This window comes from Leptidea sinapis, chromosome 35 (assembly GCF_905404315.1).
Source record: "Leptidea sinapis chromosome 35, ilLepSina1.1, whole genome shotgun sequence".
NCBI classification, from domain to species: domain Eukaryota; kingdom Metazoa; phylum Arthropoda; class Insecta; order Lepidoptera; family Pieridae; genus Leptidea; species Leptidea sinapis.
The window spans coordinates 5,312,553-5,326,673 of record NC_066299.1 but is presented as its reverse complement, the minus strand read 5'-3'; the positions used below and the strand labels follow the sequence as shown (position 1 = coordinate 5,326,673).

The following is a 14,121-nucleotide window of genomic DNA, read 5'->3' as shown; positions in this document are numbered from 1 at the left end:
ATCAGCTCAGTGGGTGTTTCCTTTCGAGGATCGGCCAACGTAAGGTAAAGAAAGGAAGAAGTCAAGGAAAAAAGATGATTGCCTCATTCTTTGGTCGGAAAGGTCATTTCGCGACAGTTGTGCTAGAAGATGGAAGGACAGTTACTGCAGACTGGTATGTCAATCGCTGTTTGTCTGTTGTCTTGGAAAAAACACCAGCGCCCTCGAAGCAGGATCCTACTTTACCACGACATTGCTTCAGCGCACTTCGCAAAACGGACTGTTGCATATTTGACTACGGCAGGTGTCGAGATAATGAGTCATCCGCCATACAGTCCTGACCTGGCGCATTGATTTTAACCACGCCTCGATTTTTTTTTGCTTTTTTTTTCTGTCGTGCGGTCATAACACTCTGCTAAATAGTATTTTCTTATGAAATGTTTGTTGTTTTCGATTAATTTATACCAGTGGGATGCTCCTTTGCACAGGATGTCGGCTAGATTATGGGAACCACAACGGCGCCTATTTCTGCCGTGAAGCAGTAATGAGTAAGCATTACTGTGTTTCGGTCTGAAGGGCGCCGTAGCTAGTGAAATTACTGAGCAAATGAGACTTAACGTCTTATGTCTCAAGGTGACGAGCGCAGTTGTAGTGCTGTAATTTATGGAATCCGTGTCAACCAAGATAGGTTTGTAACTACATACATAGTTATAGGTGAGATGTGCTTGAGTCGTGAGGAGGCGAGAGGCGAGAGCGGGTCGCGGCGGAAGGACACCGATTCCAAAAATAACAATAATCGTAACTAGAATTAGATTAATTAATTAGATTGTATTAAAATACGTAATTATTTTATACTTTTTAGTGCATATTATATCTATTGTTTTAAAATAGTGTTTTTGAAGTCGGTTGTTTTTGGTTAAATTTTTTTTTACCGTTTTTGTTCATTTTCCTACACTTTGGTGCAAGTCAAAGGTACAGTTTATGACATGCTTCGATTAAAATAAATAATCAATAAGACAATAGAGCACCAGGAGTAGACTATTATTATTAAAAAGAATAGTAACGACTCTATATACTTCCAAGTCGTTTGAGTGCGTCATCTCTACATCAAGTCAAGGTTAAGGTAACTGATAAAAATAAAAAAGATTGGCGAGAATTAAATAGATGTAAGTACATTATCTTAATCAAACATTTGTGCAGTGGAATCCGAAGTACGTTCTAATATAAGCAATATTAGTTTTTATCATATTTTATAAAATGCTATCTTTTAGAAAAGTTACTTGTTTACTGCAAAATGAATTAAGCCAACTTAGATCAATGGGATGGTCTCCTGTATCTTCATCTCACAAGTAAGAATTTTATATATGAGTGCCTATAATATTTTAACTAACTTTAACCCGTGATTACTCTCTAAATGCGTAACGCGCTCAGGAACTACCAAAAAATATGTCACGTTGAGTGTGAAAGATGTGAAACAAATTTATGAAGATTCAAATTTCTTATTTAAATATTTTACTAGCTGACCCGGCAAACGTTATTTTGCCATAAAAATTATTTTTAGAGTTAGACCCTTTCTTGGACATTGCAACATTAATTTATTTTTCTAAAATAAAAGAATTTTTAGAAAATGAACGTAGCCTAAGTTAGTCCTTATTACATCAGCTACCTGCCAATAAAAGTCCCGTCATAATTCGTCCAGCCCACGTATGCTTTTTGCTGTAAAGTGCACAAAGACTTGTTCAAAAGAAAAGGAAATGATTTTTAATGCTATTGATGTGTACCGCTACATGTCTTATTTATGGCAGAAAAGCCACAAAGATTATTTAAACCAATCTCTTCTTACAGAAGGATTCAATTTTTTTTTGTGCGTCCATTGTTCAAACTAATAGTAGCGGCAAGAGCTATGGCGATTTTCTAGTGGTTTGAAAACTTTCCCATGACACCATGAGAATTGTCGTCGGCTACTTACGGCTTGCAAAGCATGCAGGATTCAGTGCGGTGTAATAAGGCTTTTAGCTGACTCTGACAAAACACTAACTTGACATTTGCATTGGGGTTTCTTAGATTAAGCTCAGTATTATCACAGCTTTTAGCAGTTAAAGACTAACGGCCGTTTTCAATAACGTATCTCTAGTAACGATACATTGCTGTCACCGTTTAATGACAAGATTCAAGATTCCGCCGAATTCCACCTTCGCACGACACGCCACAAGTTAGGATTTCATCCCCACCATCTGGATGTGTGGCGGTCCTCCAAAGTGCGGTTTTCAAGGAGCTTTCTCCCTCGTACTACAAAGCTATGGAATGAGCTTCCTTGTGCGGTGTTTCCGGGACAATACGACATTACCTTCAAAAAAAGCGCGTACACCTTCCTTAAAGGCCGGCAACGCTCTTGTGATTCCTCTGGTGTTACAAGAGAGTCTTATCTATCCATAGTTATGTCCAATATAGTTATAGTCGAATGCTTTATGTCGATAGGTTATTAAAATGTAAGTAAGCGTAAAGGGATAGATTTGTCTACCTCTAGTAAGTTAAACTATTATTATTATTTATTGAAAACAGCCGTATAAAAAAGAAATCAAAGATAATTTATGTAAGTAAAGTCTGAGAAATGTCTAAATAGTAAGTACCTTTTATAGATCTCAGGCTGAAGTAGATGTACCTACTCACTCATTTTTTTAGAATTCAAAAACAAATTAAAAATAGCTGCAAAAACATTAACAACACTAACTTGTTTATTTTATGAAATGTGACCTTTCTAATGTTATCAAAACAAGCCAGATACAAATAGAACAGCCAAAGAGATTCTATTACAAGTTTATGCATAATATTATGGAAAAATACTTTTTCCCTGAATATTATTTTGTAAAATGCTGCAGCTGTAAATATTGTTTTAAAGAGTAGCAATAAGTTTCTTACCGTAGTGGTAAATGCTGGATTTTTTTTATCTACATGAAGAGACGATTTTTTTAATAATTCGTGGGTATAACCCTATCTGAAAGATGGAATTATCTGCCTCGGTCTTCTGGATCTGAATGACTTAAAACAACTGGAATTCGGTTTATATTTTTAGAGTGCTGTTCACAATTTTATCTAAAACAAATTATTCTACATCAACTAATCGGGCGACAGTGGACGACAACGAGTTAGAGAGATTCAACAAATTAGATTGGTGGGACCCAAACAGCGCCTTACGGGGATTACATACTTTTAACGAACTCAGGTATTTTTTTTTCAGTTACGAAATTAATCATTAGTTATAAGTGATTATTAAAACGAAATATCGATCCATAGCTCACCAAGCCAAAGTAAATACAAATTCAAATAATTTTATTCAAAATAGGTTGTGATATCACTTATTGAAAGTCAAAAACTATCACCTATTCCAAAACGAATGCCTCAGACCTGAGAAAAATGGGCGTAACACACTCAGCGGGTTTTTTTTTCATCAAAAAATATGTTTACAAAGTAATATTCAATTAAACTTATTATTGAATAGCCTCAGGGCGGTCACTCCATTCCCAATCTGTGGTATCATTAAGAAAGTCATTTATGTTATCTTTTCTAACCTTTAACACACAAACGTTTTTTAACAATTATTTTCAATAACGTAATACTTTTGTTTTGAACATTTTCTAGGATTTTGTTGTAAAAGCATATACATCGCCCCACCAAAGACTTACTAACTCTACTTAGCCGAGGAGTAGGCATTATAACTTTATGTCTGTTACTGGTGTTAACATGGTGGTAATGACAGTTTCTAGCAAATTCACTTATGTGCCTATGATCATACATTACATTTTCAAGAATATATTGAGAATCAACAGTCAAGATGTTAATTTCTTTGAATTTTGCTCTAATTCTTTAGGACTTAAGTTATAAATAGCGCGAATAGCCCTCTTCTTCAGCAGAAATATTGTATTAACATCGGCAGCATTGCCCCATACTACTATGACTATGGACTGGACTATGGACATAATACTATGGAAGTAACTGAAGTATACTAGTAGCGCCGTACCCATGTCAGTCAATTGTCTAAACTTTTTAACCCCGTTTGCTTCAGAACTAAGTCTGTTCGCCAATCCTTCAATATGGGGTTCCCAATGTAATTTGGAATCCAGAGTAATGCCAAGATATACAGCAGATTCCACGGGTTTTATCACCTCTGCGCTTAACAAAACACTTGCAACTATATTTTTCACATTTGGTACGGTAAATTTTATATATTTCGTTTTCTTGCTATTTAACAATAGGTTATTAGCGCTAAACCAGTCCACGTTGTCAGATAGAATATCGTTCACTTCATCATACAAAGGTTGGTTACTTTTCACTTTGAAAATCACTGAACTGTCGTCAGCAAACAATACTACCATATGTTTTTTCTCTATAAGATTAGGAAAATCATTTATATAGATAAGGAAGAGGAACGGTCCAAGAATAGACCCTTGTGGTACCACCATACTGAGAGGAGTCCCAGGAGTTCTCCTGCCATTCACGTCAACTTTCTGAATTCTATTGTTAAGATATGAAATCAGAAGATCGAGCGCAGTTCCTTTTATGCCATAGTGACATATATAACCTCCTGACGAGCGTTGAATGTTGAACACAATCAAAAGCCATAAATCACAGAAGATGCCAAAGGCATTCTGCAAATCCATTAACTCAACACCTGCAGCCGTTGTTGAACGTCACCTAGCAAAGCCAAATTGTTTCAAATGCAGTAACTTATGAGAGTTAAAGTAAGTAAGCATTTGGCTTAAAATTATTTTTTCAAAGATTTTACTAAGGGTCGGCAAAACCGACACAGGACGATAGTTATTCGGGTCAGAAGAGCATTTCGACTTAAATATTGGTGTAATTTTACTATGGTTTTTTTTATGAAAATAAGGGACGAAACGAGCAGGACGTTCAGCTGATGGTAATTGATATGCCCTGCCCATTACATTGCAGTGTCACTCAGGATTCGTGAAATTACTGGGCAAAACTTAACATCCTATGTCTCAAGATGACGAGCGCGGTTGTGGTGCCGCTCAAAATTATTGGGTTTTTAAAGAATCCTGAGCGGCACTGCATTGTAATGGGCAGGGCGTATCAATTACCAGAAGCTGAACGACCTTCTCGTCTCGTCCCTTATTGTCATAAAAAAAATGTCGGACACAGCATTTGAGTCACCTCCGTTAAATCTTTCAACCATTTCACGACACCGATCAACACGACGGAGTTTTTGGGCCTCGGTGAAATAATAAGGTATCCACCGGACACAGGGCCTACTGACCGCTAAATGATATTGGAGGATTTTGTGCTCTTGACTGCTACTGTTGGCCTAACTTGTACGAATCTGCTCACAGGTCACGCTTTTATCAGTCTCTATTGTACGCAGAACTCATTTTATCTTCAGTCGTCGCCGTAGAAATCCGTCCTTCACGCACATCATTGTGTGAGTAGTTATTAATACAGTTGTTGTAAACAGTGGCAAGGCTTCATCGTTACTATCACATAGAGTACTTTCTTGTTGACTTAAATGGCACCGAAAGTCATATAAAATCATTGCACGATCCAAAGAGGATGTAAATACTACGTAATAATAGGAGGGACTGCCTAAGTAAAAATTGACTTTCGTTTAGTATAATTTACAATTGGGCGTCGAAATATAATCCGGATAAGTTTCAAAGCGAAGAGTTTCTTAAAACGATATCCACTAGATTTCGGCTATCTCGGTTTTTTATAAGATTATAGCCGTCATCTGTCAATATAATAAAGTAAAATCTTACCAATACACACAAAATTTAATTATTGTCTTCTTAAGGAACAATTTTTCAATCATGAAATTCAAAGTAAAATTTGTCATAAAATAACCACTAGGAAAATCACAAATAATCACTTAAAAACATTAAAGTCCAATAACATTTATGGTTCGCGCACAACACAATATTTGGTTCCTCGGCTATTAAATGATATTGATCCATCTGTAAAAATTAGCATCACCAGAAAAAATATTAGAGATAAGTTAAAATTGCAATTTTTGAACATCCTGTAGCTTACATTCTAAGTGGGTCTAACATCGGGTTCTTTGTCACCGCCCACCGGCCGAGCGAATAGACATATCGCTGTGCGTGTGCGACGGAATAGCGCGATCGAAAGATAGCAGTGTCCCGCTTTCGCATAGAGATATGAATCAACGATGACCGGTTGAATGCGAACCTGATCTAATGATGCTTTGCTTGTAAACCTTGTGTATGTACTTACTTAAGTTTTTTCTGATCTTATTTTAATTATCATTGCGAACTCAACTCATGTTAGCAATCCGGACAAATCTTCGTGATTTTTGGTTGCTGCTTTATTTATGTAAATATGTAAAGTTTTAAATAAATATATTAAAAAAAAAAAAAATCTATCAATGACTGCACGTTTGATACAATCGAGCGAACCATGTTGTTTAGAGTTTCGCTAGGCTGGCTCGATTCATGCTGACATGATACAGACAATTGCCAATCAATCAATTTGCCGGCTAATCGTAAAACAAATGACAACTGAATAAAACACATACGTACCTACTCAAAAATATGAGCAAAGGTTTCCATTTTAAAAATGTAAACTTTTTTGATACTGAATATAATAATAATATATTATATAAGATATGATAATAATAATTTATTATATAAGATATGATTAAATTTAACTATATGAAGCAAAGTTCACGATAATAGTATCGTCCAGCCGCCACAAGTGTCAGTTTACTTGCATGACGCATGGACCAGCCATCGCCTCCCTCAACCATTTTTTAGATAAGGGAAGTACCCGCCCCACTATGTCGCCTCACATAATGACAAGAACCTCCAACCAAATAAGAAGAAAGAATGTGGAACAAAGTGGACACAAACAGGTATTCCATAAACTGAACCAGAAGTAGAGAAAGATTACCCTGAAAGTGAGAATACTAAATTAAAATATAATAATAAAATATAATATAAAATTTTTATGGTAGCGGCTAATATTTATAAAAAAAAATCATGTCAAGTTATTTGTCCGTTATGAACTCCCAAACTATTGAAACGATTTTAATCAATGGCCTTTGCCATGAGGAGAATATACACTTAGATTATGGTGTTATATACTAACTGTATAAAATTTAATGCAAAGTGTAACTTTTAATGTGTTTAAATTAAATGATTTTATTTAGAAAGAATTACCAACAGCCAATAACTCCACGCATTCATTAAATTTTTTTTTTTTAGAGTTCCATTTATTAGAGATGCGCTTACAGGTGGTTCAATGGATAAACATTCATTAGATGTGTTCACGGATAAGAAAGTGCTTGAAGTTGGTTGTGGAGCTGGAATTTTTTCAGAAGTAGGTAATATTTTACGGTATTAGTAGTAATATAATATCATGATACAAGTAAGCTAAGTTGCTCATTATACACAAGGGTATTGCCTGCAGCCATAAATCAGCCGAATGTCTAGTGAACGAGTTGCTCACGAGTTTCATACGCACCTTTTCAACACTTGAGAGGAAAAAACAAAGATATAAGCGTCGCACATTTATTTTGTATGAATAGTAATTTATTTTTTATATTTACGGTTAAGAGGATACAATATTAGTGTTTATTAGAGTTTTTTTCAAAAAAATCGTACACTATTTTCTCCTTATCTGAGAGATATCACCTCTGACATGCGATTATTAATACCATTATTATTAGTCTTAAAATGTTGTTAAAATTATGAATGCTGTGTTAACTTATAATTTAAATAACTCCTATTCATAATATTATCTACTACTAGCTGACCCAGCAAACTTGAAGTTGTATGTATTTTTTAATGCTGACTCATAATCAAACAAATTTTTAAAAAAATGTCAAAAAAAAATAAAAAAAAACCCTTAACATTTACGGTATGAAAAATAGATGTTGTCCGATTCTCAGACCTACCCAATCTGCACTCAAAATTTCATGAGAATCGGTCAAGCCGTTTCGGAGGAGTTCAATGTTTAACACCATGACACGAGAATTTTATATATTAGATAGATATATAAGTGTGCATGTAGAGTGTAATTTGTAAGTTGTCCTAATAAATAAATTATGGCTATGTTCTGCTGTTGCTTCCTTCATACAGGGTACCCCCGTACCTACATAGGATAGACCATACATGTGGCTTACTGTTATTCGTTCTTAATCCTATGTTATTACAATCAACCATTTTGTTGTATGTTCAGCTCCGAAAATCATTAATCCCTTAACATTTTAAAGTAGTTTAATCAATATATTTCTAGGGAATTGCAAAAGCTGGGCTTAATATAACAGGAATCGATCCATGCCCGGAATTAATTGATGTTGCGCAAAATCACAGCGATTCAAACCCAGATATTGCAAACAACATACCAACGTATTATTGCACAACTATTGAGGCAAGTAATTTTTTTTTTTCGTAACATGGATGAAGGGTATGCAGTTTCAGGTATATGGGATATTCCAATTTCAGGATCAACAGGGACTGCAAATAGATATCGCGGTTTGATGCCCCTGAACCGCATAACAGCTTTTGTATACAAACACCACGCAGGTCGCACACTTATTTTGTGTGAATACTAATTTATTTTTTATATATACGGTTAAGAGGATACAATATTAGTGGCCATTTAAAAAAAACGTACACTTTTTTCTCCTTCTTTTTTAACCCTAGATCTAAATTATTTTCAAACAAAATAGCTATGTCTCTTTGTTTCTTCTGTTTTTTTTTTCATTTCGATATTTTTTTGTATTTGTAAGTGCTAGAGCTAGTACCTACTTCAAAACAATATGCTTAAAATATACGGTCTAGTATACATAAAGATATACCCCCCTATTCATAATAGTCTACTAACTTAAAGCATTGCTAATTCTCATTCTGTCTTCTTCTATTGACCTAAGTCAGAATGAGAAAAAACACTCCTTAGCGGCTGTTTTAAGTTAGCGGGCCATTATGAATAAGGGGGATAGAGACGCCAGACCAGAGGTAACCGACTAAAACTGTCCGACATCGAATATTATTTTCATCCCAGTCAATTTTCAAAATTACGTTACGATTGGATTATTTTTGGAGGAGGAAACTGCGAAGACCGAGACCCTGATTTATGCGTTTTGTACTTACGATTTTCATTTAGAGCTGAAGTTGTACTTATACACGGTGATTGTCTCACCTGCGTTTTCGCGGTACGTTGCTTTTACCTTAAATCTTAACCCTTATTCATAATAGTCTGCTAACTTAAAGCATTGCTAATTCTCACTCTATCTTCTATTGACCTAAGTCAGAATGAGAAAAAACACTCCTAAGCGGCTGTTTAAAGTTTATTTATTGAATAAGGCGTTACTTTGCGGAAATCCATAATTATACAAATTATTTAAGTTTTCTTTAGTGTTAATTCCGCCAATATTTGTCTTTAAAACAATTCGACACGTGTTTCGCCTCTACACGAGGCATCCTCAGGACGTGTTGTCTCGCCAAAATCTGGCACGAGACTGAATCAAATGAGCCGGAAGCCGCTCTTTTATACCCTCGCCCCATGAAATGACGCGCTGTGATTGGTCGGCTGTTGTGACGTATTACCCCCGGAAGAGACACGTAACAAAGGTGATGGGACTAAATTTGTTTGTTCATTCAACAATGTAAACATATTGTTATTTTTGTGTTTTATTATTTCTAATTGCTCTAACACATTTAAGCGAAATCCTTTTTCACATGTATGCAAAATATTAAAATTATTATTGTTTCCGAGTGAGTGACCTGTATCAATTAAATGTTTCGCGAAGTTTGATTTTTCGGGATGATTATTCGTAAATGCGGCAATATGTTCCTTTAATCTAATTTCGAAATTTCGACCTGTTTGACCTATATATACCCCGTTACAAGTGTCACAACTTAGTTTATAAACGCCGGATTTTTCGGAATTATTTAATCGATCTTTGCCATTACATATTCGACTGACATTGTGATTCGTTCGGAAGGACACATTAATATTGTTTTTCCTAAATATTTTAGCTATTTTATCCGATATTGGACCAATATATGTCAAACTACCCACATATTTAGTATTTGATTGTGGTGGGACGGGATAAAGTTCTGAATTAATTAAACGTTTTTGTTTATTTTTAATTAATTTGTTCACTAACTGTTTTGTATAGCCGTTGGAAACCGCGATTTGGTATATTGTATTAAGTTCTTTCGCGAAGCTGTCACGGGACAGTGGGACTGACATTAATCTGTGAACATAGCAGCGGAAGGCCGCTAGTTTATGTTGTACGGGGTGGCAAGATGACGCGGGAATAGCAATATCTGTATATGACGGCTTTCTATAGATTTTGAATTCTAATTTATTATTTACTCTTGTTAATGTTAAATCCAAAAAATTTAGAGATTGGTTTGATTCGAATTCCAATTTAAACTTTATTTTTGGGTGGATCTTATTAATTTTATTAATGAATAGATTGATTTGACGTTCGGTGCCTGTCCAGCAAATTATTATGTCGTCAACGTATCGGTAATAAAACAGGATATGTGGGTCTCTCACCACGTAATTACACTCAAAATTATCCATAAATATTTCAGCCATAATTGGACTTAATGGTGTTCCCATTGCTAATCCTTCCTTTTGGCGATAGAATTGATTTTTAAATTTAAAATAATTTTGTTTCATACATAACCTAGTAAGATTGATGATGTCATCCTTTTCACCGGGATGTATCCTCTGTTTTTCAAAGAGATCATCAAGGATAATTAAAGTTTGTTCATATGGAACATTGGTAAATAAACTATCTACATCGAGAGACAATAATTTGGCATTTGGTGGAAGGTTGGTATTTTTTACTTTATTTATCAAATCTAGACAAACTGATCTGATCAAATCTGAACAAACTTTAATTATCCTTGATGATCTCTTTGAAAAACAGAGGATACATCCCGGTGAAAAGGATGACATCATCAATCTTACTAGGTTATGTATGAAACAAAATTATTTTAAATTTAAAAATCAATTCTATCGCCAAAAGGAAGGATTAGCAATGGGATCACCATTAAGTCCAATTATGGCTGAAATATTTATGGATAATTTTGAGTGTAATTACGTGGTGAGAGACCCACATATCCTGTTTTATTACCGATACGTTGACGACATAATAATTTGCTGGACAGGCACCGAACGTCAAATCAATCTATTCATTAATAAAATTAATAAGATCCACCCAAAAATAAAGTTTAAATTGGAATTCGAATCAAACCAATCTCTAAATTTTTTGGATTTAACATTAACAAGAGTAAATAATAAATTAGAATTCAAAATCTATAGAAAGCCGTCATATACAGATATTGCTATTCCCGCGTCATCTTGCCACCCCGTACAACACAAACTAGCGGCCTTCCGCTGCTATGTTCACAGATTAATGTCAGTCCCACTGTCCCGTGACAGCTTCGCGAAAGAACTTAATACAATATACCAAATCGCGGTTTCCAACGGCTATACAAAACAGTTAGTGAACAAATTAATTAAAAATAAACAAAAACGTTTAATTAATTCAGAACTTTATCCCGTCCCACCACAATCAAATACTAAATATGTGGGTAGTTTGACATATATTGGTCCAATATCGGATAAAATAGCTAAAATATTTAGGAAAAACAATATTAATGTGTCCTTCCGAACGAATCACAATGTCAGTCGAATATGTAATGGCAAAGATCGATTAAATAATTCCGAAAAATCCGGCGTTTATAAACTAAGTTGTGACACTTGTAACGGGGTATATATAGGTCAAACAGGTCGAAATTTCGAAATTAGATTAAAGGAACATATTGCCGCATTTACGAATAATCATCCCGAAAAATCAAACTTCGCGAAACATTTAATTGATACAGGTCACTCACTCGGAAACAATAATAATTTTAATATTTTGCATACATGTGAAAAAGGATTTCGCTTAAATGTGTTAGAGCAATTAGAAATAATAAAACACAAAAATAACAATATGTTTACATTGTTGAATGAACAAACAAATTTAGTCCCATCACCTTTGTTACGTGTCTCTTCCGGGGGTAATACGTCACAACAGCCGACCAATCACAGCGCGTCATTTCATGGGGCGAGGGTATAAAAGAGCGGCTTCCGGCTCATTTGATTCAGTCTCGTGCCAGATTTTGGCGAGACAACACGTCCTGAGGATGCCTCGTGTAGAGGCGAAACACGTGTCGAATTGTTTTAAAGACAAATATTGGCGGAATTAACACTAAAGAAAACTTAAATAATTTGTATGTTTAAAGTTAGCGGACCATTATGAATAAGGGGGTAAATCTAAGAAAGGACTCAGTTAATGTCGTTTTAAAGACGTAGTTCTTCTCGTGCGTTCTTATTATTACAAATGTGAAAGTCGGATGTTTGTGAATTCAATCATGCAAAATCGGCTAAATGTATCTCAATAAAAGCCACACACATTATTATAAGCTAGATTAACACACAACGTGGCGGCGTCCTTTCTTTCCCTTAATTATGGTCGAAGGAGGTGCTGATACATGCATCATTCTCTAGTTGTAGTAGCTAAATGATCCTGCCATCGAGACCTCTGTTGCATGTTGTTAATTTTGATGTTGACATGTTTTATAGTTGCTTGTACCTACCCGAACTGCTTGCTGAGTGTTTTGTGCTTTCTACCACCGCAATGGTCAACTAATACCCCATTGCATCAAGAGGGTTTCTTCGTCCCATCACTAATTTCCCTATAACAAGATCTGGTTACCATTTCAGGATCACTCATTGCAACATCCTAATCATTACGATGTCGTGGTTTCGTCAGAGGTCATAGAACACGTGCTAGATCAGGAATTGTTTATTAAGAGTTGTATGAACGCTCTTAAACCCGGCGGCAAAATAGTCACAACGGCACCAAGTAAAACTTTACTTGCAAAACTTCACCTCATAATACTTCAGGAAGATATTTTGAAAATACTACCAAAGGGCTTACATGAATACGATAAGTTTATAACACCAGAAGCATTGACACACATTTTAGAACGCTGTGAGTACAAGTTGATATTATTATAGATAGGTTAGGAAGCAGACAGAATTTTGGCCGAGCCCGAAAAATGTCGGACATACAAATTAATTGGCTATGAATCTATTGACTTCACACGAAAATGCAACTCGCCTAAAACATGGCAAAGACAACCAAAGAGACTGATTATTTAGAGTCTACGCATATATATATGTTATTTATTGAAATCGCACAGATCCCATTCCAAATTTATGGCAAAAAAACATCTGATTATAGCTCATTTTTCCCACATTTTTAACAAAATCGAAAAACAGTCTGACTCAATTGTAAAATAAGGGCTTTTCAAAATGTGTGCAAATTACTTTTAGAAACATAATTTTAAAGATTCCTTTTTTTAGATAATTGCAAGGTAGAACGAGTACGCGGAAGTATGTATAACCCTTGGTCAAACAAATGGAAATGGATCAACTATAGCATGGCGTTTTATGTGCTTCAAGCAGTCAAATTGAATTAATAATTTATATTTACGTAAAATATATTTTCAATCAATGGACCCTTGTTATTATTTATTAGGAGGGTACCGGCTCTACCAGAGCCGGAGAATCCCTCCCCGAGCACTCTCGCTCGGGCTGCCCTTCGTATTCTGGGGAGGGCACAGAACCGCGCATGAACCTAATTCCTGCTGCCGAATTCCACCTTCGCACGACACGCCACAAGTTACTATATCATCCCCACCATCTGGATGTGTGGCGGTCCTCCACAGTGCGGATTTCAAGGAGCTTTCTTCCTCGTACTACAACGCTGTGGAATGAGCTTCCTTGTGCGGTGTTTACCGGTGCGCGTACACCTACCTTAAAGGCCGGCAACGCTCTTGTGATTCCTCTGGTGTTGCAAGAGAATGTGGGCGGCGGTGATCACTTAACACCAGGTGACCCGTACGCTCGTTTGTCCTCCTATTCCATAAAAAAAAACAGGAATGAGATGATTTTTTGTTATTCCATGGTTTACTATTTCGGAAATAAGGTGCAAGTAAATTCATTCTATAGTTGCGTTGTACATGGAAGAAATTTCCTTGAAAAATACAGGACCATCACACATCCAGATGATATTTATAGCGTGCAGTACGAAGG

The 14,121-nt window shown here is 35.6% G+C and overlaps 2 long non-coding RNA genes across 3 annotated transcripts; both read left to right on the top strand.

Annotated features, from left to right (window-relative positions):
* The first annotated feature begins 1,178 nt into the window (after positions 1–1,178).
* LOC126975361 (uncharacterized) lies at positions 1,179–8,382 on the top strand. 2 transcript variants are annotated; one of them, XR_007731695.1, is made up of 4 exons: positions 1,179–1,328; positions 3,053–3,202; positions 7,215–7,329; positions 8,248–8,382. It is a non-coding gene; the product is annotated as an uncharacterized LOC126975361 (long non-coding RNA). The 2 variants fall into 2 exon arrangements; XR_007731696.1 differs by having other exon boundaries at positions 7,160–7,329.
* A 4,354-nt stretch (positions 8,383–12,736) lies between these two features.
* LOC126975362 (uncharacterized) lies at positions 12,737–13,544 on the top strand. The gene is made up of 2 exons (XR_007731697.1): positions 12,737–13,015; positions 13,390–13,544. It is a non-coding gene; the product is annotated as an uncharacterized LOC126975362 (long non-coding RNA).
* Positions 13,545–14,121: the final 577 nt, after the last annotated feature.